This window comes from Chanodichthys erythropterus, chromosome 12 (genome assembly GCF_024489055.1).
Source record: "Chanodichthys erythropterus isolate Z2021 chromosome 12, ASM2448905v1, whole genome shotgun sequence".
Taxonomy (NCBI): domain Eukaryota; kingdom Metazoa; phylum Chordata; class Actinopteri; order Cypriniformes; family Xenocyprididae; genus Chanodichthys; species Chanodichthys erythropterus.
Genome location: NC_090232.1, coordinates 13132 through 38338, shown reverse-complemented (window position 1 = coordinate 38338; position 25207 = coordinate 13132). Strand labels below are relative to the sequence as shown.

Below are 25207 nucleotides of genomic sequence, written 5' to 3'. Positions count from 1 at the left end.
CATCTACAGACCTGCAGAAAGTTCGATTTGGCCGAAGCATCAGCCTCTGATGCCCGAGAACGTGACGTCAAGTACCACGTGGGTTGCAGTAAATGGCCTGATGTCAAGTAGTTGATAAAGAAAAGCAGCAATCGGAAAAAGTGCCAGAAAACCCTTGAACTTGAACAGAACGGGCAGGCACTAGTTCTAATAGAAAGCGTTTGTGGGCGGGCTGCCGCTCTGAGCATGGTCTGTCCGAGGAAATGAGGCTTGTCATCTGGCTGAATCTCGGCTATGTAGTAGAACAGGTGATCACAGGCAGCAGTAAGGATTTCAAAACCAGGACAAACAGCTGCCCCTGCCGCTCACTCTGAAACCGCTGGGCTCGTCCGGGATTTGAACCCGGGACCTCTCGCACCCAAAGCGAGAATCATACCCCTAGACCAACGAGCCTTGTCGATGGAAGATCTTTCGTGAGGGCGCCACAAATTCAGTGAAGCTCTCCTCAGTGACAGGACGTGACCTGGCATCAAGATACTAAAGTGTAGATGTTTGAGTGGCAGAAACTCCTTGAAGCCATGCTACAGATCAAAGGCCAAGCTCGCCAGACAAGGCCCAGTGGCCTAATGGATAAGGCATCAGCCTCCGGAGCTGGGGATTGTGGGTTCAAGTCCCACCTGGGTCGTCTTTGATGGGCTACCTTTAAGTTGGCTGTGCGAGAAATTCCGGGATGATTTGTTCAGAGCAACGCTATAGCCTTGATGACCGCAAGACCAGAATTAGCACAGAACTGACAAACTTCTGATAGCTGTGGCAGCTTTTGCGAGCACCAGACTGTCAGTGAATCAATCTGGCCCGCCTGTGCATGTGCCCTTTCAGGCTGAAATTACACAAAGCACTGTGTGCAAGAGGACGCTGGAGAACGTGACGTCAAGTACCACGTGGGTTGCAGTAAATGGCCTGGTATGAAGTGGTTGATAAAGAAAAGCAGCAATCGAAAAAAGTGCAAGAAAACCCCGGCACTCATACTAAAGGCGAGAGGGCTCGTCCGGGATTTGAACCCGGGACCTCTCGCACCCGAAGCGAGAATCATACCCCTAGACCAACGAGCCTGACCGCTGAATGCTTAGGCTACATGTGTACACTTGTAGAGTCATAGAATGCTGGCCGCTAAAAGAAAGGCGCAGGCGCTAGTTCTAATAGAATGCGTTTGTTGGCGGGCTGCCCCTCTGAGTAGGGTCTGTCCGAGGAAATGACGCTTGTCATCTGGCTGAATCTCGGCTATGTCATAGTTTAGATGAACACAGGCAGCAGTAAGGATTTCAAAACCAGGACAAACAGCTGCCCCTGCCGCTCGCTCTGAAATCGCTGGGCTCGTCCGGGATTTGAACCCGGGACCTCTCGCACCCAAAGCGAGAATCATACCCCTAGACCAACGAGCCTTGTGCACGTGCCCTTCCACGCTGATATTAAACAAAGCGCTGCGTGCTGGAGGCCCAGTGGCCTAATGGGTAAAGGCCGCATCTTACTTTTGCGCTACTATGAAGGCTCCGCGTACGAAAGCAGAGAGGATGACACACATAACAGATGGGAAAGTGTCATGAAAGATTGATTTAAAAGAGAATTCCACAAAATGTCGAAGGCTTGACTATGAAACCATGAGGCATCAGCCTCCCACCTAGGGCGTGCTTGATGAGCTAGCTCCAAGCTGATGCTGCAAAAAGTCAATGACCATTTGTTCAAAGAAACTCCATAGAACGACAAGTATATATGTGCTTAGCGTTTCTGCAAAAGAGCCACGTTAATTCAATGAAGAGCGATATAGAATGGTTTGAATCCCACAGCGGCATCTACAGACCTGCAGAAAGTTCGATTTGGCCGAAGCATCAGCCTCTGATGCCCGAGAACGTGACGTCAAGTACCACGTGGGTTGCAGTAAATGGCCTGATGTCAAGTAGTTGATAAAGAAAAGCAGCAATCGGAAAAAGTGCCAGAAAACCCTTGAACTTGAACAGAACGGGCAGGCACTAGTTCTAATAGAAAGCGTTTGTGGGCGGGCTGCCGCTCTGAGCATGGTCTGTCCGAGGAAATGAGGCATGTCATCTGGCTGAATCTCGGCTATGTAGTAGAACAGGTGATCACAGGCAGCAGTAAGGATTTCAAAACCAGGACAAACAGCTGCCCCTGCCGCTCACTCTGAAACCGCTGGGCTCGTCCGGGATTTGAACCCGGGACCTCTCGCACCCAAAGCGAGAATCATACCCCTAGACCAACGAGCCTTGTCGATGGAAGATCTTTCGTGAGGGCGCCACAAATTCAGTGAAGCTCTCCTCAGTGACAGGACGTGACCTGGCATCAAGATACTAAAGTGTAGATGTTTGAGTGGCAGAAACTCCTTGAAGCCATGCTACAGATCAAAGGCCAAGCTCGCCAGACAAGGCCCAGTGGCCTAATGGATAAGGCATCAGCCTCCGGAGCTGGGGATTGTGGGTTCAAGTCCCACCTGGGTCGTCTTTGATGGGCTACCTTTAAGTTGGCTGTGCGAGAAATTCCGGGATGATTTGTTCAGAGCAACGCTATAGCCTTGATGACCGCAAGACCAGAATTAGCACAGAACTGACAAACTTCTGATAGCTGTGGCAGCTTTTGCGAGCACCAGACTGTCAGTGAATCAATCTGGCCCGCCTGTGCATGTGCCCTTTCAGGCTGAAATTACACAAAGCACTGTGTGCAAGAGGACGCTGGAGAACGTGACGTCAAGTACCACGTGGGTTGCAGTAAATGGCCTGGTATGAAGTGGTTGATAAAGAAAAGCAGCAATCGAAAAAAGTGCAAGAAAACCCCGGCACTCATACTAAAGGCGAGAGGGCTCGTCCGGGATTTGAACCCGGGACCTCTCGCACCCGAAGCGAGAATCATACCCCTAGACCAACGAGCCTGACCGCTGAATGCTTAGGCTACATGTGTACACTTGTAGAGTCATAGAATGCTGGCCGCTAAAAGAAAGGCGCAGGCGCTAGTTCTAATAGAATGCGTTTGTTGGCGGGCTGCCCCTCTGAGTAGGGTCTGTCCGAGGAAATGACGCTTGTCATCTGGCTGAATCTCGGCTATGTCATAGTTTAGATGAACACAGGCAGCAGTAAGGATTTCAAAACCAGGACAAACAGCTGCCCCTGCCGCTCGCTCTGAAAACGCTGGGCTCGTCCGGGATTTGAACCCGGGACCTCTCGCACCCAAAGCGAGAATCATACCCCTAGACCAACGAGCCTTGTGCACGTGCCCTTCCACGCTGATATTAAACAAAGCGCTGCGTGCTGGAGGCCCAGTGGCCTAATGGGTAAAGGCCGCATCTTACTTTTGCGCTACTATGAAGGCTCCGCGTACGAAAGCAGAGAGGATGACACACATAACAGATGGGAAAGTGTCATGAAAGATTGATTTAAAAGAGAATTCCACAAAATGTCGAAGGCTTGACTATGAAACCATGAGGCATCAGCCTCCCACCTAGGGCGTGCTTGATGAGCTAGCTCCAAGCTGATGCTGCGAAAAGTCAATGACCATTTGTTCAAAGAAACTCCATAGAACGACAAGTATATATGTGCTTAGCGTTTCTGCAAAAGAGCCACGTTAATTCAATGAAGAGCGATATAGAATGGTTTGAATCCCACAGCGGCATCTACAGACCTGCAGAAAGTTCGATTTGGCCGAAGCATCAGCCTCTGATGCCCGAGAACGTGACGTCAAGTACCACGTGGGTTGCAGTAAATGGCCTGATGTCAAGTAGTTGATAAAGAAAAGCAGCAATCGGAAAAAGTGCCAGAAAACCCTTGAACTTGAACAGAACGGGCAGGCACTAGTTCTAATAGAAAGCGTTTGTGGGCGGGCTGCCGCTCTGAGCATGGTCTGTCCGAGGAAATGAGGCTTGTCATCTGGCTGAATCTCGGCTATGTAGTAGAACAGGTGATCACAGGCAGCAGTAAGGATTTCAAAACCAGGACAAACAGCTGCCCCTGCCGCTCACTCTGAAACCGCTGGGCTCGTCCGGGATTTGAACCCGGGACCTCTCGCACCCAAAGCGAGAATCATACCCCTAGACCAACGAGCCTTGTCGATGGAAGATCTTTCGTGAGGGCGCCACAAATTCAGTGAAGCTCTCCTCAGTGACAGGACGTGACCTGGCATCAAGATACTAAAGTGTAGATGTTTGAGTGGCAGAAACTCCTTGAAGCCATGCTACAGATCAAAGGCCAAGCTCGCCAGACAAGGCCCAGTGGCCTAATGGATAAGGCATCAGCCTCCGGAGCTGGGGATTGTGGGTTCAAGTCCCACCTGGGTCGTCTTTGATGGGCTACCTTTAAGTTGGCTGTGCGAGAAATTCCGGGATGATTTGTTCAGAGCAACGCTATAGCCTTGATGACCGCAAGACCAGAATTAGCACAGAACTGACAAACTTCTGATAGCTGTGGCAGCTTTTGCGAGCACCAGACTGTCAGTGAATCAATCTGGCCCGCCTGTGCATGTGCCCTTTCAGGCTGAAATTACACAAAGCACTGTGTGCAAGAGGACGCTGGAGAACGTGACGTCAAGTACCACGTGGGTTGCAGTAAATGGCCTGGTATGAAGTGGTTGATAAAGAAAAGCAGCAATCGAAAAAAGTGCAAGAAAACCCCGGCACTCATACTAAAGGCGAGAGGGCTCGTCCGGGATTTGAACCCGGGACCTCTCGCACCCGAAGCGAGAATCATACCCCTAGACCAACGAGCCTGACCGCTGAATGCTTAGGCTACATGTGTACACTTGTAGAGTCATAGAATGCTGGCCGCTAAAAGAAAGGCGCAGGCGCTAGTTCTAATAGAATGCGTTTGTTGGCGGGCTGCCCCTCTGAGTAGGGTCTGTCCGAGGAAATGACGCTTGTCATCTGGCTGAATCTCGGCTATGTCATAGTTTAGATGAACACAGGCAGCAGTAAGGATTTCAAAACCAGGACAAACAGCTGCCCCTGCCGCTCGCTCTGAAATCGCTGGGCTCGTCCGGGATTTGAACCCGGGACCTCTCGCACCCAAAGCGAGAATCATACCCCTAGACCAACGAGCCTTGTGCACGTGCCCTTCCACGCTGATATTAAACAAAGCGCTGCGTGCTGGAGGCCCAGTGGCCTAATGGGTAAAGGCCGCATCTTACTTTTGCGCTACTATGAAGGCTCCGCGTACGAAAGCAGAGAGGATGACACACATAACAGATGGGAAAGTGTCATGAAAGATTGATTTAAAAGAGAATTCCACAAAATGTCGAAGGCTTGACTATGAAACCATGAGGCATCAGCCTCCCACCTAGGGCGTGCTTGATGAGCTAGCTCCAAGCTGATGCTGCGAAAAGTCAATGACCATTTGTTCAAAGAAACTCCATAGAACGACAAGTATATATGTGCTTAGCGTTTCTGCAAAAGAGCCACGTTAATTCAATGAAGAGCGATATAGAATGGTTTGAATCCCACAGCGGCATCTACAGACCTGCAGAAAGTTCGATTTGGCCGAAGCATCAGCCTCTGATGCCCGAGAACGTGACGTCAAGTACCACGTGGGTTGCAGTAAATGGCCTGATGTCAAGTAGTTGATAAAGAAAAGCAGCAATCGGAAAAAGTGCCAGAAAACCCTTGAACTTGAACAGAACGGGCAGGCACTAGTTCTAATAGAAAGCGTTTGTGGGCGGGCTGCCGCTCTGAGCATGGTCTGTCCGAGGAAATGAGGCTTGTCATCTGGCTGAATCTCGGCTATGTAGTAGAACAGGTGATCACAGGCAGCAGTAAGGATTTCAAAACCAGGACAAACAGCTGCCCCTGCCGCTCACTCTGAAACCGCTGGGCTCGTCCGGGATTTGAACCCGGGACCTCTCGCACCCAAAGCGAGAATCATACCCCTAGACCAACGAGCCTTGTCGATGGAAGATCTTTCGTGAGGGCGCCACAAATTCAGTGAAGCTCTCCTCAGTGACAGGACGTGACCTGGCATCAAGATACTAAAGTGTAGATGTTTGAGTGGCAGAAACTCCTTGAAGCCATGCTACAGATCAAAGGCCAAGCTCGCCAGACAAGGCCCAGTGGCCTAATGGATAAGGCATCAGCCTCCGGAGCTGGGGATTGTGGGTTCAAGTCCCACCTGGGTCGTCTTTGATGGGCTACCTTTAAGTTGGCTGTGCGAGAAATTCCGGGATGATTTGTTCAGAGCAACGCTATAGCCTTGATGACCGCAAGACCAGAATTAGCACAGAACTGACAAACTTCTGATAGCTGTGGCAGCTTTTGCGAGCACCAGACTGTCAGTGAATCAATCTGGCCCGCCTGTGCATGTGCCCTTTCAGGCTGAAATTACACAAAGCACTGTGTGCAAGAGGACGCTGGAGAACGTGACGTCAAGTACCACGTGGGTTGCAGTAAATGGCCTGGTATGAAGTGGTTGATAAAGAAAAGCAGCAATCGAAAAAAGTGCAAGAAAACCCCGGCACTCATACTAAAGGCGAGAGGGCTCGTCCGGGATTTGAACCCGGGACCTCTCGCACCCGAAGCGAGAATCATACCCCTAGACCAACGAGCCTGACCGCTGAATGCTTAGGCTACATGTGTACACTTGTAGAGTCATAGAATGCTGGCCGCTAAAAGAAAGGCGCAGGCGCTAGTTCTAATAGAATGCGTTTGTTGGCGGGCTGCCCCTCTGAGTAGGGTCTGTCCGAGGAAATGACGCTTGTCATCTGGCTGAATCTCGGCTATGTCATAGTTTAGATGAACACAGGCAGCAGTAAGGATTTCAAAACCAGGACAAACAGCTGCCCCTGCCGCTCGCTCTGAAAACGCTGGGCTCGTCCGGGATTTGAACCCGGGACCTCTCGCACCCAAAGCGAGAATCATACCCCTAGACCAACGAGCCTTGTGCACGTGCCCTTCCACGCTGATATTAAACAAAGCGCTGCGTGCTGGAGGCCCAGTGGCCTAATGGGTAAAGGCCGCATCTTACTTTTGCGCTACTATGAAGGCTCCGCGTACGAAAGCAGAGAGGATGACACACATAACAGATGGGAAAGTGTCATGAAAGATTGATTTAAAAGAGAATTCCACAAAATGTCGAAGGCTTGACTATGAAACCATGAGGCATCAGCCTCCCACCTAGGGCGTGCTTGATGAGCTAGCTCCAAGCTGATGCTGCAAAAAGTCAATGACCATTTGTTCAAAGAAACTCCATAGAACGACAAGTATATATGTGCTTAGCGTTTCTGCAAAAGAGCCACGTTAATTCAATGAAGAGCGATATAGAATGGTTTGAATCCCACAGCGGCATCTACAGACCTGCAGAAAGTTCGATTTGGCCGAAGCATCAGCCTCTGATGCCCGAGAACGTGACGTCAAGTACCACGTGGGTTGCAGTAAATGGCCTGATGTCAAGTAGTTGATAAAGAAAAGCAGCAATCGGAAAAAGTGCCAGAAAACCCTTGAACTTGAACAGAACGGGCAGGCACTAGTTCTAATAGAAAGCGTTTGTGGGCGGGCTGCCGCTCTGAGCATGGTCTGTCCGAGGAAATGAGGCTTGTCATCTGGCTGAATCTCGGCTATGTAGTAGAACAGGTGATCACAGGCAGCAGTAAGGATTTCAAAACCAGGACAAACAGCTGCCCCTGCCGCTCACTCTGAAACCGCTGGGCTCGTCCGGGATTTGAACCCGGGACCTCTCGCACCCAAAGCGAGAATCATACCCCTAGACCAACGAGCCTTGTCGATGGAAGATCTTTCGTGAGGGCGCCACAAATTCAGTGAAGCTCTCCTCAGTGACAGGACGTGACCTGGCATCAAGATACTAAAGTGTAGATGTTTGAGTGGCAGAAACTCCTTGAAGCCATGCTACAGATCAAAGGCCAAGCTCGCCAGACAAGGCCCAGTGGCCTAATGGATAAGGCATCAGCCTCCGGAGCTGGGGATTGTGGGTTCAAGTCCCACCTGGGTCGTCTTTGATGGGCTACCTTTAAGTTGGCTGTGCGAGAAATTCCGGGATGATTTGTTCAGAGCAACGCTATAGCCTTGATGACCGCAAGACCAGAATTAGCACAGAACTGACAAACTTCTGATAGCTGTGGCAGCTTTTGCGAGCACCAGACTGTCAGTGAATCAATCTGGCCCGCCTGTGCATGTGCCCTTTCAGGCTGAAATTACACAAAGCACTGTGTGCAAGAGGACGCTGGAGAACGTGACGTCAAGTACCACGTGGGTTGCAGTAAATGGCCTGGTATGAAGTGGTTGATAAAGAAAAGCAGCAATCGAAAAAAGTGCAAGAAAACCCCGGCACTCATACTAAAGGCGAGAGGGCTCGTCCGGGATTTGAACCCGGGACCTCTCGCACCCGAAGCGAGAATCATACCCCTAGACCAACGAGCCTGACCGCTGAATGCTTAGGCTACATGTGTACACTTGTAGAGTCATAGAATGCTGGCCGCTAAAAGAAAGGCGCAGGCGCTAGTTCTAATAGAATGCGTTTGTTGGCGGGCTGCCCCTCTGAGTAGGGTCTGTCCGAGGAAATGACGCTTGTCATCTGGCTGAATCTCGGCTATGTCATAGTTTAGATGAACACAGGCAGCAGTAAGGATTTCAAAACCAGGACAAACAGCTGCCCCTGCCGCTCGCTCTGAAAACGCTGGGCTCGTCCGGGATTTGAACCCGGGACCTCTCGCACCCAAAGCGAGAATCATACCCCTAGACCAACGAGCCTTGTGCACGTGCCCTTCCACGCTGATATTAAACAAAGCGCTGCGTGCTGGAGGCCCAGTGGCCTAATGGGTAAAGGCCGCATCTTACTTTTGCGCTACTATGAAGGCTCCGCGTACGAAAGCAGAGAGGATGACACACATAACAGATGGGAAAGTGTCATGAAAGATTGATTTAAAAGAGAATTCCACAAAATGTCGAAGGCTTGACTATGAAACCATGAGGCATCAGCCTCCCACCTAGGGCGTGCTTGATGAGCTAGCTCCAAGCTGATGCTGCGAAAAGTCAATGACCATTTGTTCAAAGAAACTCCATAGAACGACAAGTATATATGTGCTTAGCGTTTCTGCAAAAGAGCCACGTTAATTCAATGAAGAGCGATATAGAATGGTTTGAATCCCACAGCGGCATCTACAGACCTGCAGAAAGTTCGATTTGGCCGAAGCATCAGCCTCTGATGCCCGAGAACGTGACGTCAAGTACCACGTGGGTTGCAGTAAATGGCCTGATGTCAAGTAGTTGATAAAGAAAAGCAGCAATCGGAAAAAGTGCCAGAAAACCCTTGAACTTGAACAGAACGGGCAGGCACTAGTTCTAATAGAAAGCGTTTGTGGGCGGGCTGCCGCTCTGAGCATGGTCTGTCCGAGGAAATGAGGCTTGTCATCTGGCTGAATCTCGGCTATGTAGTAGAACAGGTGATCACAGGCAGCAGTAAGGATTTCAAAACCAGGACAAACAGCTGCCCCTGCCGCTCACTCTGAAACCGCTGGGCTCGTCCGGGATTTGAACCCGGGACCTCTCGCACCCAAAGCGAGAATCATACCCCTAGACCAACGAGCCTTGTCGATGGAAGATCTTTCGTGAGGGCGCCACAAATTCAGTGAAGCTCTCCTCAGTGACAGGACGTGACCTGGCATCAAGATACTAAAGTGTAGATGTTTGAGTGGCAGAAACTCCTTGAAGCCATGCTACAGATCAAAGGCCAAGCTCGCCAGACAAGGCCCAGTGGCCTAATGGATAAGGCATCAGCCTCCGGAGCTGGGGATTGTGGGTTCAAGTCCCACCTGGGTCGTCTTTGATGGGCTACCTTTAAGTTGGCTGTGCGAGAAATTCCGGGATGATTTGTTCAGAGCAACGCTATAGCCTTGATGACCGCAAGACCAGAATTAGCACAGAACTGACAAACTTCTGATAGCTGTGGCAGCTTTTGCGAGCACCAGACTGTCAGTGAATCAATCTGGCCCGCCTGTGCATGTGCCCTTTCAGGCTGAAATTACACAAAGCACTGTGTGCAAGAGGACGCTGGAGAACGTGACGTCAAGTACCACGTGGGTTGCAGTAAATGGCCTGGTATGAAGTGGTTGATAAAGAAAAGCAGCAATCGAAAAAAGTGCAAGAAAACCCCGGCACTCATACTAAAGGCGAGAGGGCTCGTCCGGGATTTGAACCCGGGACCTCTCGCACCCGAAGCGAGAATCATACCCCTAGACCAACGAGCCTGACCGCTGAATGCTTAGGCTACATGTGTACACTTGTAGAGTCATAGAATGCTGGCCGCTAAAAGAAAGGCGCAGGCGCTAGTTCTAATAGAATGCGTTTGTTGGCGGGCTGCCCCTCTGAGTAGGGTCTGTCCGAGGAAATGACGCTTGTCATCTGGCTGAATCTCGGCTATGTCATAGTTTAGATGAACACAGGCAGCAGTAAGGATTTCAAAACCAGGACAAACAGCTGCCCCTGCCGCTCGCTCTGAAATCGCTGGGCTCGTCCGGGATTTGAACCCGGGACCTCTCGCACCCAAAGCGAGAATCATACCCCTAGACCAACGAGCCTTGTGCACGTGCCCTTCCACGCTGATATTAAACAAAGCGCTGCGTGCTGGAGGCCCAGTGGCCTAATGGGTAAAGGCCGCATCTTACTTTTGCGCTACTATGAAGGCTCCGCGTACGAAAGCAGAGAGGATGACACACATAACAGATGGGAAAGTGTCATGAAAGATTGATTTAAAAGAGAATTCCACAAAATGTCGAAGGCTTGACTATGAAACCATGAGGCATCAGCCTCCCACCTAGGGCGTGCTTGATGAGCTAGCTCCAAGCTGATGCTGCGAAAAGTCAATGACCATTTGTTCAAAGAAACTCCATAGAACGACAAGTATATATGTGCTTAGCGTTTCTGCAAAAGAGCCACGTTAATTCAATGAAGAGCGATATAGAATGGTTTGAATCCCACAGCGGCATCTACAGACCTGCAGAAAGTTCGATTTGGCCGAAGCATCAGCCTCTGATGCCCGAGAACGTGACGTCAAGTACCACGTGGGTTGCAGTAAATGGCCTGATGTCAAGTAGTTGATAAAGAAAAGCAGCAATCGGAAAAAGTGCCAGAAAACCCTTGAACTTGAACAGAACGGGCAGGCACTAGTTCTAATAGAAAGCGTTTGTGGGCGGGCTGCCGCTCTGAGCATGGTCTGTCCGAGGAAATGAGGCTTGTCATCTGGCTGAATCTCGGCTATGTAGTAGAACAGGTGATCACAGGCAGCAGTAAGGATTTCAAAACCAGGACAAACAGCTGCCCCTGCCGCTCACTCTGAAACCGCTGGGCTCGTCCGGGATTTGAACCCGGGACCTCTCGCACCCAAAGCGAGAATCATACCCCTAGACCAACGAGCCTTGTCGATGGAAGATCTTTCGTGAGGGCGCCACAAATTCAGTGAAGCTCTCCTCAGTGACAGGACGTGACCTGGCATCAAGATACTAAAGTGTAGATGTTTGAGTGGCAGAAACTCCTTGAAGCCATGCTACAGATCAAAGGCCAAGCTCGCCAGACAAGGCCCAGTGGCCTAATGGATAAGGCATCAGCCTCCGGAGCTGGGGATTGTGGGTTCAAGTCCCACCTGGGTCGTCTTTGATGGGCTACCTTTAAGTTGGCTGTGCGAGAAATTCCGGGATGATTTGTTCAGAGCAACGCTATAGCCTTGATGACCGCAAGACCAGAATTAGCACAGAACTGACAAACTTCTGATAGCTGTGGCAGCTTTTGCGAGCACCAGACTGTCAGTGAATCAATCTGGCCCGCCTGTGCATGTGCCCTTTCAGGCTGAAATTACACAAAGCACTGTGTGCAAGAGGACGCTGGAGAACGTGACGTCAAGTACCACGTGGGTTGCAGTAAATGGCCTGGTATGAAGTGGTTGATAAAGAAAAGCAGCAATCGAAAAAAGTGCAAGAAAACCCCGGCACTCATACTAAAGGCGAGAGGGCTCGTCCGGGATTTGAACCCGGGACCTCTCGCACCCGAAGCGAGAATCATACCCCTAGACCAACGAGCCTGACCGCTGAATGCTTAGGCTACATGTGTACACTTGTAGAGTCATAGAATGCTGGCCGCTAAAAGAAAGGCGCAGGCGCTAGTTCTAATAGAATGCGTTTGTTGGCGGGCTGCCCCTCTGAGTAGGGTCTGTCCGAGGAAATGACGCTTGTCATCTGGCTGAATCTCGGCTATGTCATAGTTTAGATGAACACAGGCAGCAGTAAGGATTTCAAAACCAGGACAAACAGCTGCCCCTGCCGCTCGCTCTGAAAACGCTGGGCTCGTCCGGGATTTGAACCCGGGACCTCTCGCACCCAAAGCGAGAATCATACCCCTAGACCAACGAGCCTTGTGCACGTGCCCTTCCACGCTGATATTAAACAAAGCGCTGCGTGCTGGAGGCCCAGTGGCCTAATGGGTAAAGGCCGCATCTTACTTTTGCGCTACTATGAAGGCTCCGCGTACGAAAGCAGAGAGGATGACACACATAACAGATGGGAAAGTGTCATGAAAGATTGATTTAAAAGAGAATTCCACAAAATGTCGAAGGCTTGACTATGAAACCATGAGGCATCAGCCTCCCACCTAGGGCGTGCTTGATGAGCTAGCTCCAAGCTGATGCTGCGAAAAGTCAATGACCATTTGTTCAAAGAAACTCCATAGAACGACAAGTATATATGTGCTTAGCGTTTCTGCAAAAGAGCCACGTTAATTCAATGAAGAGCGATATAGAATGGTTTGAATCCCACAGCGGCATCTACAGACCTGCAGAAAGTTCGATTTGGCCGAAGCATCAGCCTCTGATGCCCGAGAACGTGACGTCAAGTACCACGTGGGTTGCAGTAAATGGCCTGATGTCAAGTAGTTGATAAAGAAAAGCAGCAATCGGAAAAAGTGCCAGAAAACCCTTGAACTTGAACAGAACGGGCAGGCACTAGTTCTAATAGAAAGCGTTTGTGGGCGGGCTGCCGCTCTGAGCATGGTCTGTCCGAGGAAATGAGGCTTGTCATCTGGCTGAATCTCGGCTATGTAGTAGAACAGGTGATCACAGGCAGCAGTAAGGATTTCAAAACCAGGACAAACAGCTGCCCCTGCCGCTCACTCTGAAACCGCTGGGCTCGTCCGGGATTTGAACCCGGGACCTCTCGCACCCAAAGCGAGAATCATACCCCTAGACCAACGAGCCTTGTCGATGGAAGATCTTTCGTGAGGGCGCCACAAATTCAGTGAAGCTCTCCTCAGTGACAGGACGTGACCTGGCATCAAGATACTAAAGTGTAGATGTTTGAGTGGCAGAAACTCCTTGAAGCCATGCTACAGATCAAAGGCCAAGCTCGCCAGACAAGGCCCAGTGGCCTAATGGATAAGGCATCAGCCTCCGGAGCTGGGGATTGTGGGTTCAAGTCCCACCTGGGTCGTCTTTGATGGGCTACCTTTAAGTTGGCTGTGCGAGAAATTCCGGGATGATTTGTTCAGAGCAACGCTATAGCCTTGATGACCGCAAGACCAGAATTAGCACAGAACTGACAAACTTCTGATAGCTGTGGCAGCTTTTGCGAGCACCAGACTGTCAGTGAATCAATCTGGCCCGCCTGTGCATGTGCCCTTTCAGGCTGAAATTACACAAAGCACTGTGTGCAAGAGGACGCTGGAGAACGTGACGTCAAGTACCACGTGGGTTGCAGTAAATGGCCTGGTATGAAGTGGTTGATAAAGAAAAGCAGCAATCGAAAAAAGTGCAAGAAAACCCCGGCACTCATACTAAAGGCGAGAGGGCTCGTCCGGGATTTGAACCCGGGACCTCTCGCACCCGAAGCGAGAATCATACCCCTAGACCAACGAGCCTGACCGCTGAATGCTTAGGCTACATGTGTACACTTGTAGAGTCATAGAATGCTGGCCGCTAAAAGAAAGGCGCAGGCGCTAGTTCTAATAGAATGCGTTTGTTGGCGGGCTGCCCCTCTGAGTAGGGTCTGTCCGAGGAAATGACGCTTGTCATCTGGCTGAATCTCGGCTATGTCATAGTTTAGATGAACACAGGCAGCAGTAAGGATTTCAAAACCAGGACAAACAGCTGCCCCTGCCGCTCGCTCTGAAAACGCTGGGCTCGTCCGGGATTTGAACCCGGGACCTCTCGCACCCAAAGCGAGAATCATACCCCTAGACCAACGAGCCTTGTGCACGTGCCCTTCCACGCTGATATTAAACAAAGCGCTGCGTGCTGGAGGCCCAGTGGCCTAATGGGTAAAGGCCGCATCTTACTTTTGCGCTACTATGAAGGCTCCGCGTACGAAAGCAGAGAGGATGACACACATAACAGATGGGAAAGTGTCATGAAAGATTGATTTAAAAGAGAATTCCACAAAATGTCGAAGGCTTGACTATGAAACCATGAGGCATCAGCCTCCCACCTAGGGCGTGCTTGATGAGCTAGCTCCAAGCTGATGCTGCGAAAAGTCAATGACCATTTGTTCAAAGAAACTCCATAGAACGACAAGTATATATGTGCTTAGCGTTTCTGCAAAAGAGCCACGTTAATTCAATGAAGAGCGATATAGAATGGTTTGAATCCCACAGCGGCATCTACAGACCTGCAGAAAGTTCGATTTGGCCGAAGCATCAGCCTCTGATGCCCGAGAACGTGACGTCAAGTACCACGTGGGTTGCAGTAAATGGCCTGATGTCAAGTAGTTGATAAAGAAAAGCAGCAATCGGAAAAAGTGCCAGAAAACCCTTGAACTTGAACAGAACGGGCAGGCACTAGTTCTAATAGAAAGCGTTTGTGGGCGGGCTGCCGCTCTGAGCATGGTCTGTCCGAGGAAATGAGGCTTGTCATCTGGCTGAATCTCGGCTATGTAGTAGAACAGGTGATCACAGGCAGCAGTAAGGATTTCAAAACCAGGACAAACAGCTGCCCCTGCCGCTCACTCTGAAACCGCTGGGCTCGTCCGGGATTTGAACCCGGGACCTCTCGCACCCAAAGCGAGAATCATACCCCTAGACCAACGAGCCTTGTCGATGGAAGATCTTTCGTGAGGGCGCCACAAATTCAGTGAAGCTCTCCTCAGTGACAGGACGTGACCTGGCATCAAGATACTAAAGTGTAGATGTTTGAGTGGCAGAAACTCCTTGAAGCCATGCTACAGATCAAAGGCCAAGCTCGCCAGACAAGGCCCAGTGGCCTAATGGATAAGGCATCAGCCTCCGGAGCTGGGGATTGTGGGTTCAAGTCCCACCTGGGTCGTCTTTGATGGGCTACCTTTAAGTTGGCTGTGCGAGAAATTCCGGGATGATTTGTTCAGAGCAACGCTATAGCCTTGATGACCGCAAGACCAGAATTAGCACAGAACTGACAAACTTCTGATAGCTGTGGCAGCTTTTGCGAGCACCAGACTGTCAGTGAATCAATCTGGCCCGCCTGTGCATGTGCCCTTTCAGGCTGAAATTACACAAAGCACTGTGTGCAAGAGGACGCTGGAGAACGTGACGTCAAGTACCACGTGGGTTGCAGTAAATGGCCTGGTATGAAGTGGTTGATAAAGAAAAGCAGCAATCGAAAAAAGTGCAAGAAAACCCCGGCACTCATACTAAAGGCGAGAGGGCTCGTCCGGGATTTGAACCCGGGACCTCTCGCACCCGAAGCGAGAATCATACCCCTAGACCAACGAGCCTGACCGCTGAATGCTTAGGCTACATGTGTACACTTGTAGAGTCATAGAATGCTGGCCGCTAAAAGAAAGGCGCAGGCGCTAGTTCTAATAGAATGCGTTTGTTGGCGGGCTGCCCCTCTGAGTAGGGTCTGTCCGAGGAAATGACGCTTGTCATCTGGCTGAATCTCGGCTATGTCATAGTTTAGATGAACACAGGCAGCAGTAAGGATTTCAAAACCAGGACAAACAGCTGCCCCTGCCGCTCGCTCTGAAAACGCTGGGCTCGTCCGGGATTTGAACCCGGGACCTCTCGCACCCAAAGCGAGAATCATACCCCTAGACCAACGAGCCTTGTGCACGTGCCCTTCCACGCTGATATTAAACAAAGCGCTGCGTGCTGGAGGCCCAGTGGCCTAATGGGTAAAGGCCGCATCTTACTTTTGCGCTACTATGAAGGCTCCGCGTACGAAAGCAGAGAGGATGACACACATAACAGATGGGAAAGTGTCATGAAAGATTGATTTAAAAGAGAATTCCACAAAATGTCGAAGGCTTGACTATGAAACCATGAGGCATCAGCCTCCCACCTAGGGCGTGCTTGATGAGCTAGCTCCAAGCTGATGCTGCGAAAAGTCAATGACCATTTGTTCAAAGAAACTCCATAGAACGACAAGTATATATGTGCTTAGCGTTTCTGCAAAAGAGCCACGTTAATTCAATGAAGAGCGATATAGAATGGTTTGAATCCCACAGCGGCATCTACAGACCTGCAGAAAGTTCGATTTGGCCGAAGCATCAGCCTCTGATGCCCGAGAACGTGACGTCAAGTACCACGTGGGTTGCAGTAAATGGCCTGATGTCAAGTAGTTGATAAAGAAAAGCAGCAATCGGAAAAAGTGCCAGAAAACCCTTGAACTTGAACAGAACGGGCAGGCACTAGTTCTAATAGAAAGCGTTTGTGGGCGGGCTGCCGCTCTGAGCATGGTCTGTCCGAGGAAATGAGGCTTGTCATCTGGCTGAATCTCGGCTATGTAGTAGAACAGGTGATCACAGGCAGCAGTAAGGATTTCAAAACCAGGACAAACAGCTGCCCCTGCCGCTCACTCTGAAACCGCTGGGCTCGTCCGGGATTTGAACCCGGGACCTCTCGCACCCAAAGCGAGAATCATACCCCTAGACCAACGAGCCTTGTCGATGGAAGATCTTTCGTGAGGGCGCCACAAATTCAGTGAAGCTCTCCTCAGTGACAGGACGTGAACTGGCATCAAGATACTAAAGTGTAGATGTTTGAGTGGCAGAAACTCCTTGAAGCCATCCTACAGATCAAAGGCCAAGCTCGCCAGACAAGGCCCAGTGGCCTAATGGATAAGGCATCAGCCTCCGGAGCTGGGGATTGTGGGTTCAAGTCCCACCTGGGTCGTCTTTGATGGGCTACCTTTAAGTTGGCTGTGCGAGAAATTCCGGGATGATTTGTTCAGAGCAACGCTATAGCCTTGATGACCGCAAGACCAGAATTAGCACAGAACTGACAAACTTCTGATAGCTGTGGCAGCTTTTGCGAGCACCAGACTGTCAGTGAATCAATCTGGCCCGCCTGTGCATGTGCCCTTTCAGGCTGAAATTACACAAAGCACTGTGTGCAAGAGGACGCTGGAGAACGTGACGTCAAGTACCACGTGGGTTGCAGTAAATGGCCTGGTATGAAGTGGTTGATAAAGAAAAGCAGCAATCGAAAAAAGTGCAAGAAAACCCCGGCACTCATACTAAAGGCGAGAGGGCTCGTCCGGGATTTGAACCCGGGACCTCTCGCACCCGAAGCGAGAATCATACCCCTAGACCAACGAGCCTGACCGCTGAATGCTTAGGCTACATGTGTACACTTGTAGAGTCATAGAATGCTGGCCGCTAAAAGAAAGGCGCAGGCGCTAGTTCTAATAGAATGCGTTTGTTGGCGGGCTGCCCCTCTGAGTAGGGTCTGTCCGAGGAAATGACGCTTGTCATCTGGCTGAATCTCGGCTATGTCATAGTTTAGATGAACACAGGCAGCAGTAAGGATTTCAAAACCAGGACAAACAGCTGCCCCTGCCGCTCGCTCTGAAAACGCTGGGCTCGTCCGGGATTTGAACCCGGGACCTCTCGCACCCAAAGCGAGAATCATACCCCTAGACCAACGAGCCTTGTGCACGTGCCCTTCCACGCTGATATTAAACAAAGCGCTGCGTGCTGGAGGCCCAGTGGCCTAATGGGTAAAGGCCGCATCTTACTTTTGCGCTACTATGAAGGCTCCGCGTACGAAAGCAGAGAGGATGACACACATAACAGATGGGAAAGTGTCATGAAAGATTGATTTAAAAGAGAATTCCACAAAATGTCGAAGGCTTGACTATGAAACCATGAGGCATCAGCCTCCCACCTAGGGCGTGCTTGATGAGCTAGCTCCAAGCTGATGCTGCGAAAAGTCAATGACCATTTGTTCAAAGAAACTCCATAGAACGACAAGTATATATGTGCTTAGCGTTTCTGCAAAAGAGCCACGTTAATTCAATGAAGAGCGATATAGAATGGTTTGAATCCCACAGCGGCATCTACAGACCTGCAGAAAGTTCGATTTGGCCGAAGCATCAGCCTCTGATGCCCGAGAACGTGACGTCAAGTACCACGTGGGTTGCAGTAAATGGCCTGATGTCAAGTAGTTGATAAAGAAAAGCAGCAATCGGAAAAAGTGCCAGAAAACCCTTGAACTTGAACAGAACGGGCAGGCACTAGTTCTAATAGAAAGCGTTTGTGGGCGGGCTGCCGCTCTGAGCATGGTCTGTCCGAGGAAATGAGGCTTGTCATCTGGCTGAATCTCGGCTATGTAGTAGAACAGGTGATCACAGGCAGCAGTAAGGATTTCAAAACCAGGACAAACAGCTGCCCCTGCCGCTCACTCTGAAACCGCTGGGCTCGTCCGGGATTTGAACCCGGGACCTCTCGCACCCAAAGCGAGAATCATACCCCTAGACCAACGAGCCTTGTCGATGGAAGATCTTTCGTGAGGGCGCCACAAATTCAGTGAAGCTCTCCTCAGTGACAGGACGTGACCTGGCATCAAGATACTAAAGTGTAGATGTTTGAGTGGCAGAAACTCCTTGAAGCCATGCTACAGATCAAAGGCCAAGCTCGCCAGACAAGGCCCAGTGGCCTAATGGATAAGGCATCAGCCTCCGGAGCTGGGGATTGTGGGTTCAAGTCCCACCTGGGTCGTCTTTGATGGGCTACCTTTAAGTTGGCTGTGCGAGAAATTCCGGGATGATTTGTTCAGAGCAACGCTATAGCCTTGATGACCGCAAGACCAGAATTAGCACAGAACTGACAAACTTCTGATAGCTGTGGCAGCTTTTGCGAGCACCAGACTGTCAGTGAATCAATCTGGCCCGCCTGTGCATGTGCCCTTTCAGGCTGAAATTACACAAAGCACTGTGTGCAAGAGGACGCTGGAGAACGTGACGTCAAGTACCACGTGGGTTGCAGTAAATGGCCTGGTATGAAGTGGTTGATAAAGAAAAGCAGCAATCGAAAAAAGTGCAAGAAAACCCCGGCACTCATACTAAAGGCGAGAGGGCTCGTCCGGGATTTGAACCCGGGACCTCTCGCACCCGAAGCGAGAATCATACCCCTAGACCAACGAGCCTGACCGCTGAATGCTTAGGCTACATGTGTACACTTGTAGAGTCATAGAATGCTGGCCGCTAAAAGAAAGGCGCAGGCGCTAGTTCTAATAGAATGCGTTTGTTGGCGGGCTGCCCCTCTGAGTAGGGTCTGTCCGAGGAAATGACGCTTGTCATCTGGCTGAATCTCGGCTATGTCATAGTTTAGATGAACACAGGCAGCAGTAAGGATTTCAAAACCAGGACAAACAGCTGCCCCTGCCGCTCGCTCTGAAAACGCTGGGCTCGTCCGGGATTTGAACCCGGGACCTCTCGCACCCAAAGCGAGAATCATACCCCTAGACCAACGAGCCTTGTGCACGTGCCCTTCCACGCTGATATTAAACAAAGCGCTGCGTGCTGGAGGCCCAGTGGCCTAATGGGTAAAGGCCGCATCTTACTTTTGCGCTACTATGAAGGCTCCGCGTACGAAAGCAGAGAGGATGACACACATAACAGATGGGAAAGTGTCATGAAAGATTGATTTAAAAGAGAATTCCACAAAATGTCGAAGGCTTGACTATGAAACCATGAGGCATCAGCCTCCCACCTAGGGCGTGCTTGATGAGCTAGCTCCAAGCTGATGCTGCGAAAAGTCAATGACCATTTGTTCAAAGAAACTCCATAGAACGACAAGTATATATGTGCTTAGCGTTTCTGCAAAAGAGCCACGTTAATTCAATGAAGAGCGATATAGAATGGTTTGAATCCCACAGCGGCATCTACAGACCTGCAGAAAGTTCGATTTGGCCGAAGCATCAGCCTCTGATGCCCGAGAACGTGACGTCAAGTACCACGTGGGTTGCAGTAAATGGCCTGATGTCAAGTAGTTGATAAAGAAAAGCAGCAATCGGAAAAAGTGCCAGAAAACCCTTGAACTTGAACAGAACGGGCAGGCACTAGTTCTAATAGAAAGCGTTTGTGGGCGGGCTGCCGCTCTGAGCATGGTCTGTCCGAGGAAATGAGGCTTGTCATCTGGCTGAATCTCGGCTATGTAGTAGAACAGGTGATCACAGGCAGCAGTAAGGATTTCAAAACCAGGACAAACAGCTGCCCCTGCCGCTCACTCTGAAACCGCTGGGCTCGTCCGGGATTTGAACCCGGGACCTCTCGCACCCAAAGCGAGAATCATACCCCTAGACCAACGAGCCTTGTCGATGGAAGATCTTTCGTGAGGGCGCCACAAATTCAGTGAAGCTCTCCTCAGTGACAGGACGTGACCTGGCATCAAGATACTAAAGTGTAGATGTTTGAGTGGCAGAAACTCCTTGAAGCCATGCTACAGATCAAAGGCCAAGCTCGCCAGACAAGGCCCAGTGGCCTAATGGATAAGGCATCAGCCTCCGGAGCTGGGGATTGTGGGTTCAAGTCCCACCTGGGTCGTCTTTGATGGGCTACCTTTAAGTTGGCTGTGCGAGAAATTCCGGGATGATTTGTTCAGAGCAACGCTATAGCCTTGATGACCGCAAGACCAGAATTAGCACAGAACTGACAAACTTCTGATAGCTGTGGCAGCTTTTGCGAGCACCAGACTGTCAGTGAATCAATCTGGCCCGCCTGTGCATGTGCCCTTTCAGGCTGAAATTACACAAAGCACTGTGTGCAAGAGGACGCTGGAGAACGTGACGTCAAGTACCACGTGGGTTGCAGTAAATGGCCTGGTATGAAGTGGTTGATAAAGAAAAGCAGCAATCGAAAAAAGTGCAAGAAAACCCCGGCACTCATACTAAAGGCGAGAGGGCTCGTCCGGGATTTGAACCCGGGACCTCTCGCACCCGAAGCGAGAATCATACCCCTAGACCAACGAGCCTGACCGCTGAATGCTTAGGCTACATGTGTACACTTGTAGAGTCATAGAATGCTGGCCGCTAAAAGAAAGGCGCAGGCGCTAGTTCTAATAGAATGCGTTTGTTGGCGGGCTGCCCCTCTGAGTAGGGTCTGTCCGAGGAAATGACGCTTGTCATCTGGCTGAATCTCGGCTATGTCATAGTTTAGATGAACACAGGCAGCAGTAAGGATTTCAAAACCAGGACAAACAGCTGCCCCTGCCGCTCGCTCTGAAAACGCTGGGCTCGTCCGGGATTTGAACCCGGGACCTCTCGCACCCAAAGCGAGAATCATACCCCTAGACCAACGAGCCTTGTGCACGTGCCCTTCCACGCTGATATTAAACAAAGCGCTGCGTGCTGGAGGCCCAGTGGCCTAATGGGTAAAGGCCGCATCTTACTTTTGCGCTACTATGAAGGCTCCGCGTACGAAAGCAGAGAGGATGACACACATAACAGATGGGAAAGTGTCATGAAAGATTGATTTAAAAGAGAATTCCACAAAATGTCGAAGGCTTGACTATGAAACCATGAGGCATCAGCCTCCCACCTAGGGCGTGCTTGATGAGCTAGCTCCAAGCTGATGCTGCAAAAAGTCAATGACCATTTGTTCAAAGAAACTCCATAGAACGACAAGTATATATGTGCTTAGCGTTTCTGCAAAAGAGCCACGTTAATTCAATGAAGAGCGATATAGAATGGTTTGAATCCCACAGCGGCATCTACAGACCTGCAGAAAGTTCGATTTGGCCGAAGCATCAGCCTCTGATGCCCGAGAACGTGACGTCAAGTACCACGTGGGTTGCAGTAAATGGCCTGATGTCAAGTAGTTGATAAAGAAAAGCAGCAATCGGAAAAAGTGCCAGAAAACCCTTGAACTTGAACAGAACGGGCAGGCACTAGTTCTAATAGAAAGCGTTTGTGGGCGGGCTGCCGCTCTGAGCATGGTCTGTCCGAGGAAATGAGGCTTGTCATCTGGCTGAATCTCGGCTATGTAGTAGAACAGGTGATCACAGGCAGCAGTAAGGATTTCAAAACCAGGACAAACAGCTGCCCCTGCCGCTCACTCTGAAACCGCTGGGCTCGTCCGGGATTTGAACCCGGGACCTCTCGCACCCAAAGCGAGAATCATACCCCTAGACCAACGAGCCTTGTCGATGGAAGATCTTTCGTGAGGGCGCCACAAATTCAGTGAAGCTCTCCTCAGTGACAGGACGTGACCTGGCATCAAGATACTAAAGTGTAGATGTTTGAGTGGCAGAAACTCCTTGAAGCCATGCTACAGATCAAAGGCCAAGCTCGCCAGACAAGGCCCAGTGGCCTAATGGATAAGGCATCAGCCTCCGGAGCTGGGGATTGTGGGTTCAAGTCCCACCTGGGTCGTCTTTGATGGGCTACCTTTAAGTTGGCTGTGCGAGAAATTCCGGGATGATTTGTTCAGAGCAACGCTATAGCCTTGATGACCGCAAGACCAGAATTAGCACAGAACTGACAAACTTCTGATAGCTGTGGCAGCTTTTGCGAGCACCAGACTGTCAGTGAATCAATCTGGCCCGCCTGTGCATGTGCCCTTTCAGGCTGAAATTACACAAAGCACTGTGTGCAAGAGGACGCTGGAGAACGTGACGTCAAGTACCACGTGGGTTGCAGTAAATGGCCTGGTATGAAGTGGTTGATAAAGAAAAGCAGCAATCGAAAAAAGTGCAAGAAAACCCCGGCACTCATACTAAAGGCGAGAGGGCTCGTCCGGGATTTGAACCCGGGACCTCTCGCACCCGAAGCGAGAATCATACCCCTAGACCAACGAGCCTGACCGCTGAATGCTTAGGCTACATGTGTACACTTGTAGAGTCATAGAATGCTGGCCGCTAAAAGAAAGGCGCAGGCGCTAGTTCTAATAGAATGCGTTTGTTGGCGGGCTGCCCCTCTGAGTAGGGTCTGTCCGAGGAAATGACGCTTGTCATCTGGCTGAATCTCGGCTATGTCATAGTTTAGATGAACACAGGCAGCAGTAAGGATTTCAAAACCAGGACAAACAGCTGCCCCTGCCGCTCGCTCTGAAAACGCTGGGCTCGTCCGGGATTTGAACCCGGGACCTCTCGCACCCAAAGCGAGAATCATACCCCTAGACCAACGAGCCTTGTGCACGTGCCCTTCCACGCTGATATTAAACAAAGCGCTGCGTGCTGGAGGCCCAGTGGCCTAATGGGTAAAGGCCGCATCTTACTTTTGCGCTACTATGAAGGCTCCGCGTACGAAAGCAGAGAGGATGACACACATAACAGATGGGAAAGTGTCATGAAAGATTGATTTAAAAGAGAATTCCACAAAATGTCGAAGGCTTGACTATGAAACCATGAGGCATCAGCCTCCCACCTAGGGCGTGCTTGATGAGCTAGCTCCAAGCTGATGCTGCGAAAAGTCAATGACCATTTGTTCAAAGAAACTCCATAGAACGACAAGTATATATGTGCTTAGCGTTTCTGCAAAAGAGCCACGTTAATTCAATGAAGAGCGATATAGAATGGTTTGAATCCCACAGCGGCATCTACAGACCTGCAGAAAGTTCGATTTGGCCGAAGCATCAGCCTCTGATGCCCGAGAACGTGACGTCAAGTACCACGTGGGTTGCAGTAAATGGCCTGATGTCAAGTAGTTGATAAAGAAAAGCAGCAATCGGAAAAAGTGCCAGAAAACCCTTGAACTTGAACAGAACGGGCAGGCACTAGTTCTAATAGAAAGCGTTTGTGGGCGGGCTGCCGCTCTGAGCATGGTCTGTCCGAGGAAATGAGGCTTGTCATCTGGCTGAATCTCGGCTATGTAGTAGAACAGGTGATCACAGGCAGCAGTAAGGATTTCAAAACCAGGACAAACAGCTGCCCCTGCCGCTCACTCTGAAACCGCTGGGCTCGTCCGGGATTTGAACCCGGGACCTCTCGCACCCAAAGCGAGAATCATACCCCTAGACCAACGAGCCTTGTCGATGGAAGATCTTTCGTGAGGGCGCCACAAATTCAGTGAAGCTCTCCTCAGTGACAGGACGTGACCTGGCATCAAGATACTAAAGTGTAGATGTTTGAGTGGCAGAAACTCCTTGAAGCCATGCTACAGATCAAAGGCCAAGCTCGCCAGACAAGGCCCAGTGGCCTAATGGATAAGGCATCAGCCTCCGGAGCTGGGGATTGTGGGTTCAAGTCCCACCTGGGTCGTCTTTGATGGGCTACCTTTAAGTTGGCTGTGCGAGAAATTCCGGGATGATTTGTTCAGAGCAACGCTATAGCCTTGATGACCGCAAGACCAGAATTAGCACAGAACTGACAAACTTCTGATAGCTGTGGCAGCTTTTGCGAGCACCAGACTGTCAGTGAATCAATCTGGCCCGCCTGTGCATGTGCCCTTTCAGGCTGAAATTACACAAAGCACTGTGTGCAAGAGGACGCTGGAGAACGTGACGTCAAGTACCACGTGGGTTGCAGTAAATGGCCTGGTATGAAGTGGTTGATAAAGAAAAGCAGCAATCGAAAAAAGTGCAAGAAAACCCCGGCACTCATACTAAAGGCGAGAGGGCTCGTCCGGGATTTGAACCCGGGACCTCTCGCACCCGAAGCGAGAATCATACCCCTAGACCAACGAGCCTGACCGCTGAATGCTTAGGCTACATGTGTACACTTGTAGAGTCATAGAATGCTGGCCGCTAAAAGAAAGGCGCAGGCGCTAGTTCTAATAGAATGCGTTTGTTGGCGGGCTGCCCCTCTGAGTAGGGTCTGTCCGAGGAAATGACGCTTGTCATCTGGCTGAATCTCGGCTATGTCATAGTTTAGATGAACACAGGCAGCAGTAAGGATTTCAAAACCAGGACAAACAGCTGCCCCTGCCGCTCGCTCTGAAAACGCTGGGCTCGTCCGGGATTTGAACCCGGGACCTCTCGCACCCAAAGCGAGAATCATACCCCTAGACCAACGAGCCTTGTGCACGTGCCCTTCCACGCTGATATTAAACAAAGCGCTGCGTGCT

The 25207-nt window shown here is 50.6% G+C and overlaps 28 non-coding genes across 28 annotated transcripts; 14 read left to right on the top strand and 14 right to left on the bottom strand.

Annotated features, from left to right (window-relative positions):
• Window positions 1–591: 591 nt before the first annotated feature.
• trnar-ccg (transfer RNA arginine (anticodon CCG)) lies at window positions 592–664 on the top strand. Its single transcript has one exon. It is a non-coding gene; the product is annotated as a tRNA-Arg (tRNA).
• Window positions 665–1019: 355 nt separating this feature from the next.
• trnap-cgg (transfer RNA proline (anticodon CGG)) lies at window positions 1020–1091 on the bottom strand. The gene has a single exon. It is a non-coding gene; the product is annotated as a tRNA-Pro (tRNA).
• Window positions 1092–2417: 1326 nt separating this feature from the next.
• On the top strand, window positions 2418–2490 carry trnar-ccg (transfer RNA arginine (anticodon CCG)). Its single transcript has one exon. It is a non-coding gene; the product is annotated as a tRNA-Arg (tRNA).
• Window positions 2491–2845: 355 nt separating this feature from the next.
• On the bottom strand, window positions 2846–2917 carry trnap-cgg (transfer RNA proline (anticodon CGG)). Its single transcript has one exon. It is a non-coding gene; the product is annotated as a tRNA-Pro (tRNA).
• Window positions 2918–4243: 1326 nt separating this feature from the next.
• On the top strand, window positions 4244–4316 carry trnar-ccg (transfer RNA arginine (anticodon CCG)). Its single transcript has one exon. It is a non-coding gene; the product is annotated as a tRNA-Arg (tRNA).
• A 355-nt stretch (window positions 4317–4671) lies between these two features.
• Window positions 4672–4743, bottom strand: trnap-cgg (transfer RNA proline (anticodon CGG)). Its single transcript has one exon. It is a non-coding gene; the product is annotated as a tRNA-Pro (tRNA).
• A 1326-nt stretch (window positions 4744–6069) lies between these two features.
• trnar-ccg (transfer RNA arginine (anticodon CCG)) lies at window positions 6070–6142 on the top strand. The gene has a single exon. It is a non-coding gene; the product is annotated as a tRNA-Arg (tRNA).
• Window positions 6143–6497: 355 nt separating this feature from the next.
• Window positions 6498–6569, bottom strand: trnap-cgg (transfer RNA proline (anticodon CGG)). Its single transcript has one exon. It is a non-coding gene; the product is annotated as a tRNA-Pro (tRNA).
• A 1326-nt stretch (window positions 6570–7895) lies between these two features.
• trnar-ccg (transfer RNA arginine (anticodon CCG)) lies at window positions 7896–7968 on the top strand. The gene has a single exon. It is a non-coding gene; the product is annotated as a tRNA-Arg (tRNA).
• Window positions 7969–8323: 355 nt separating this feature from the next.
• trnap-cgg (transfer RNA proline (anticodon CGG)) lies at window positions 8324–8395 on the bottom strand. Its single transcript has one exon. It is a non-coding gene; the product is annotated as a tRNA-Pro (tRNA).
• Window positions 8396–9721: 1326 nt separating this feature from the next.
• Window positions 9722–9794, top strand: trnar-ccg (transfer RNA arginine (anticodon CCG)). The gene has a single exon. It is a non-coding gene; the product is annotated as a tRNA-Arg (tRNA).
• Window positions 9795–10149: 355 nt separating this feature from the next.
• On the bottom strand, window positions 10150–10221 carry trnap-cgg (transfer RNA proline (anticodon CGG)). The gene has a single exon. It is a non-coding gene; the product is annotated as a tRNA-Pro (tRNA).
• A 1326-nt stretch (window positions 10222–11547) lies between these two features.
• trnar-ccg (transfer RNA arginine (anticodon CCG)) lies at window positions 11548–11620 on the top strand. Its single transcript has one exon. It is a non-coding gene; the product is annotated as a tRNA-Arg (tRNA).
• Window positions 11621–11975: 355 nt separating this feature from the next.
• trnap-cgg (transfer RNA proline (anticodon CGG)) lies at window positions 11976–12047 on the bottom strand. The gene has a single exon. It is a non-coding gene; the product is annotated as a tRNA-Pro (tRNA).
• A 1326-nt stretch (window positions 12048–13373) lies between these two features.
• Window positions 13374–13446, top strand: trnar-ccg (transfer RNA arginine (anticodon CCG)). Its single transcript has one exon. It is a non-coding gene; the product is annotated as a tRNA-Arg (tRNA).
• A 355-nt stretch (window positions 13447–13801) lies between these two features.
• On the bottom strand, window positions 13802–13873 carry trnap-cgg (transfer RNA proline (anticodon CGG)). The gene has a single exon. It is a non-coding gene; the product is annotated as a tRNA-Pro (tRNA).
• A 1326-nt stretch (window positions 13874–15199) lies between these two features.
• Window positions 15200–15272, top strand: trnar-ccg (transfer RNA arginine (anticodon CCG)). Its single transcript has one exon. It is a non-coding gene; the product is annotated as a tRNA-Arg (tRNA).
• A 355-nt stretch (window positions 15273–15627) lies between these two features.
• Window positions 15628–15699, bottom strand: trnap-cgg (transfer RNA proline (anticodon CGG)). Its single transcript has one exon. It is a non-coding gene; the product is annotated as a tRNA-Pro (tRNA).
• A 1326-nt stretch (window positions 15700–17025) lies between these two features.
• trnar-ccg (transfer RNA arginine (anticodon CCG)) lies at window positions 17026–17098 on the top strand. The gene has a single exon. It is a non-coding gene; the product is annotated as a tRNA-Arg (tRNA).
• A 355-nt stretch (window positions 17099–17453) lies between these two features.
• trnap-cgg (transfer RNA proline (anticodon CGG)) lies at window positions 17454–17525 on the bottom strand. The gene has a single exon. It is a non-coding gene; the product is annotated as a tRNA-Pro (tRNA).
• Window positions 17526–18851: 1326 nt separating this feature from the next.
• trnar-ccg (transfer RNA arginine (anticodon CCG)) lies at window positions 18852–18924 on the top strand. The gene has a single exon. It is a non-coding gene; the product is annotated as a tRNA-Arg (tRNA).
• A 355-nt stretch (window positions 18925–19279) lies between these two features.
• trnap-cgg (transfer RNA proline (anticodon CGG)) lies at window positions 19280–19351 on the bottom strand. The gene has a single exon. It is a non-coding gene; the product is annotated as a tRNA-Pro (tRNA).
• A 1326-nt stretch (window positions 19352–20677) lies between these two features.
• Window positions 20678–20750, top strand: trnar-ccg (transfer RNA arginine (anticodon CCG)). The gene has a single exon. It is a non-coding gene; the product is annotated as a tRNA-Arg (tRNA).
• Window positions 20751–21105: 355 nt separating this feature from the next.
• trnap-cgg (transfer RNA proline (anticodon CGG)) lies at window positions 21106–21177 on the bottom strand. The gene has a single exon. It is a non-coding gene; the product is annotated as a tRNA-Pro (tRNA).
• Window positions 21178–22503: 1326 nt separating this feature from the next.
• Window positions 22504–22576, top strand: trnar-ccg (transfer RNA arginine (anticodon CCG)). Its single transcript has one exon. It is a non-coding gene; the product is annotated as a tRNA-Arg (tRNA).
• Window positions 22577–22931: 355 nt separating this feature from the next.
• On the bottom strand, window positions 22932–23003 carry trnap-cgg (transfer RNA proline (anticodon CGG)). Its single transcript has one exon. It is a non-coding gene; the product is annotated as a tRNA-Pro (tRNA).
• A 1326-nt stretch (window positions 23004–24329) lies between these two features.
• trnar-ccg (transfer RNA arginine (anticodon CCG)) lies at window positions 24330–24402 on the top strand. Its single transcript has one exon. It is a non-coding gene; the product is annotated as a tRNA-Arg (tRNA).
• A 355-nt stretch (window positions 24403–24757) lies between these two features.
• trnap-cgg (transfer RNA proline (anticodon CGG)) lies at window positions 24758–24829 on the bottom strand. Its single transcript has one exon. It is a non-coding gene; the product is annotated as a tRNA-Pro (tRNA).
• Between the last annotated feature and the right edge of the window lie 378 nt (window positions 24830–25207).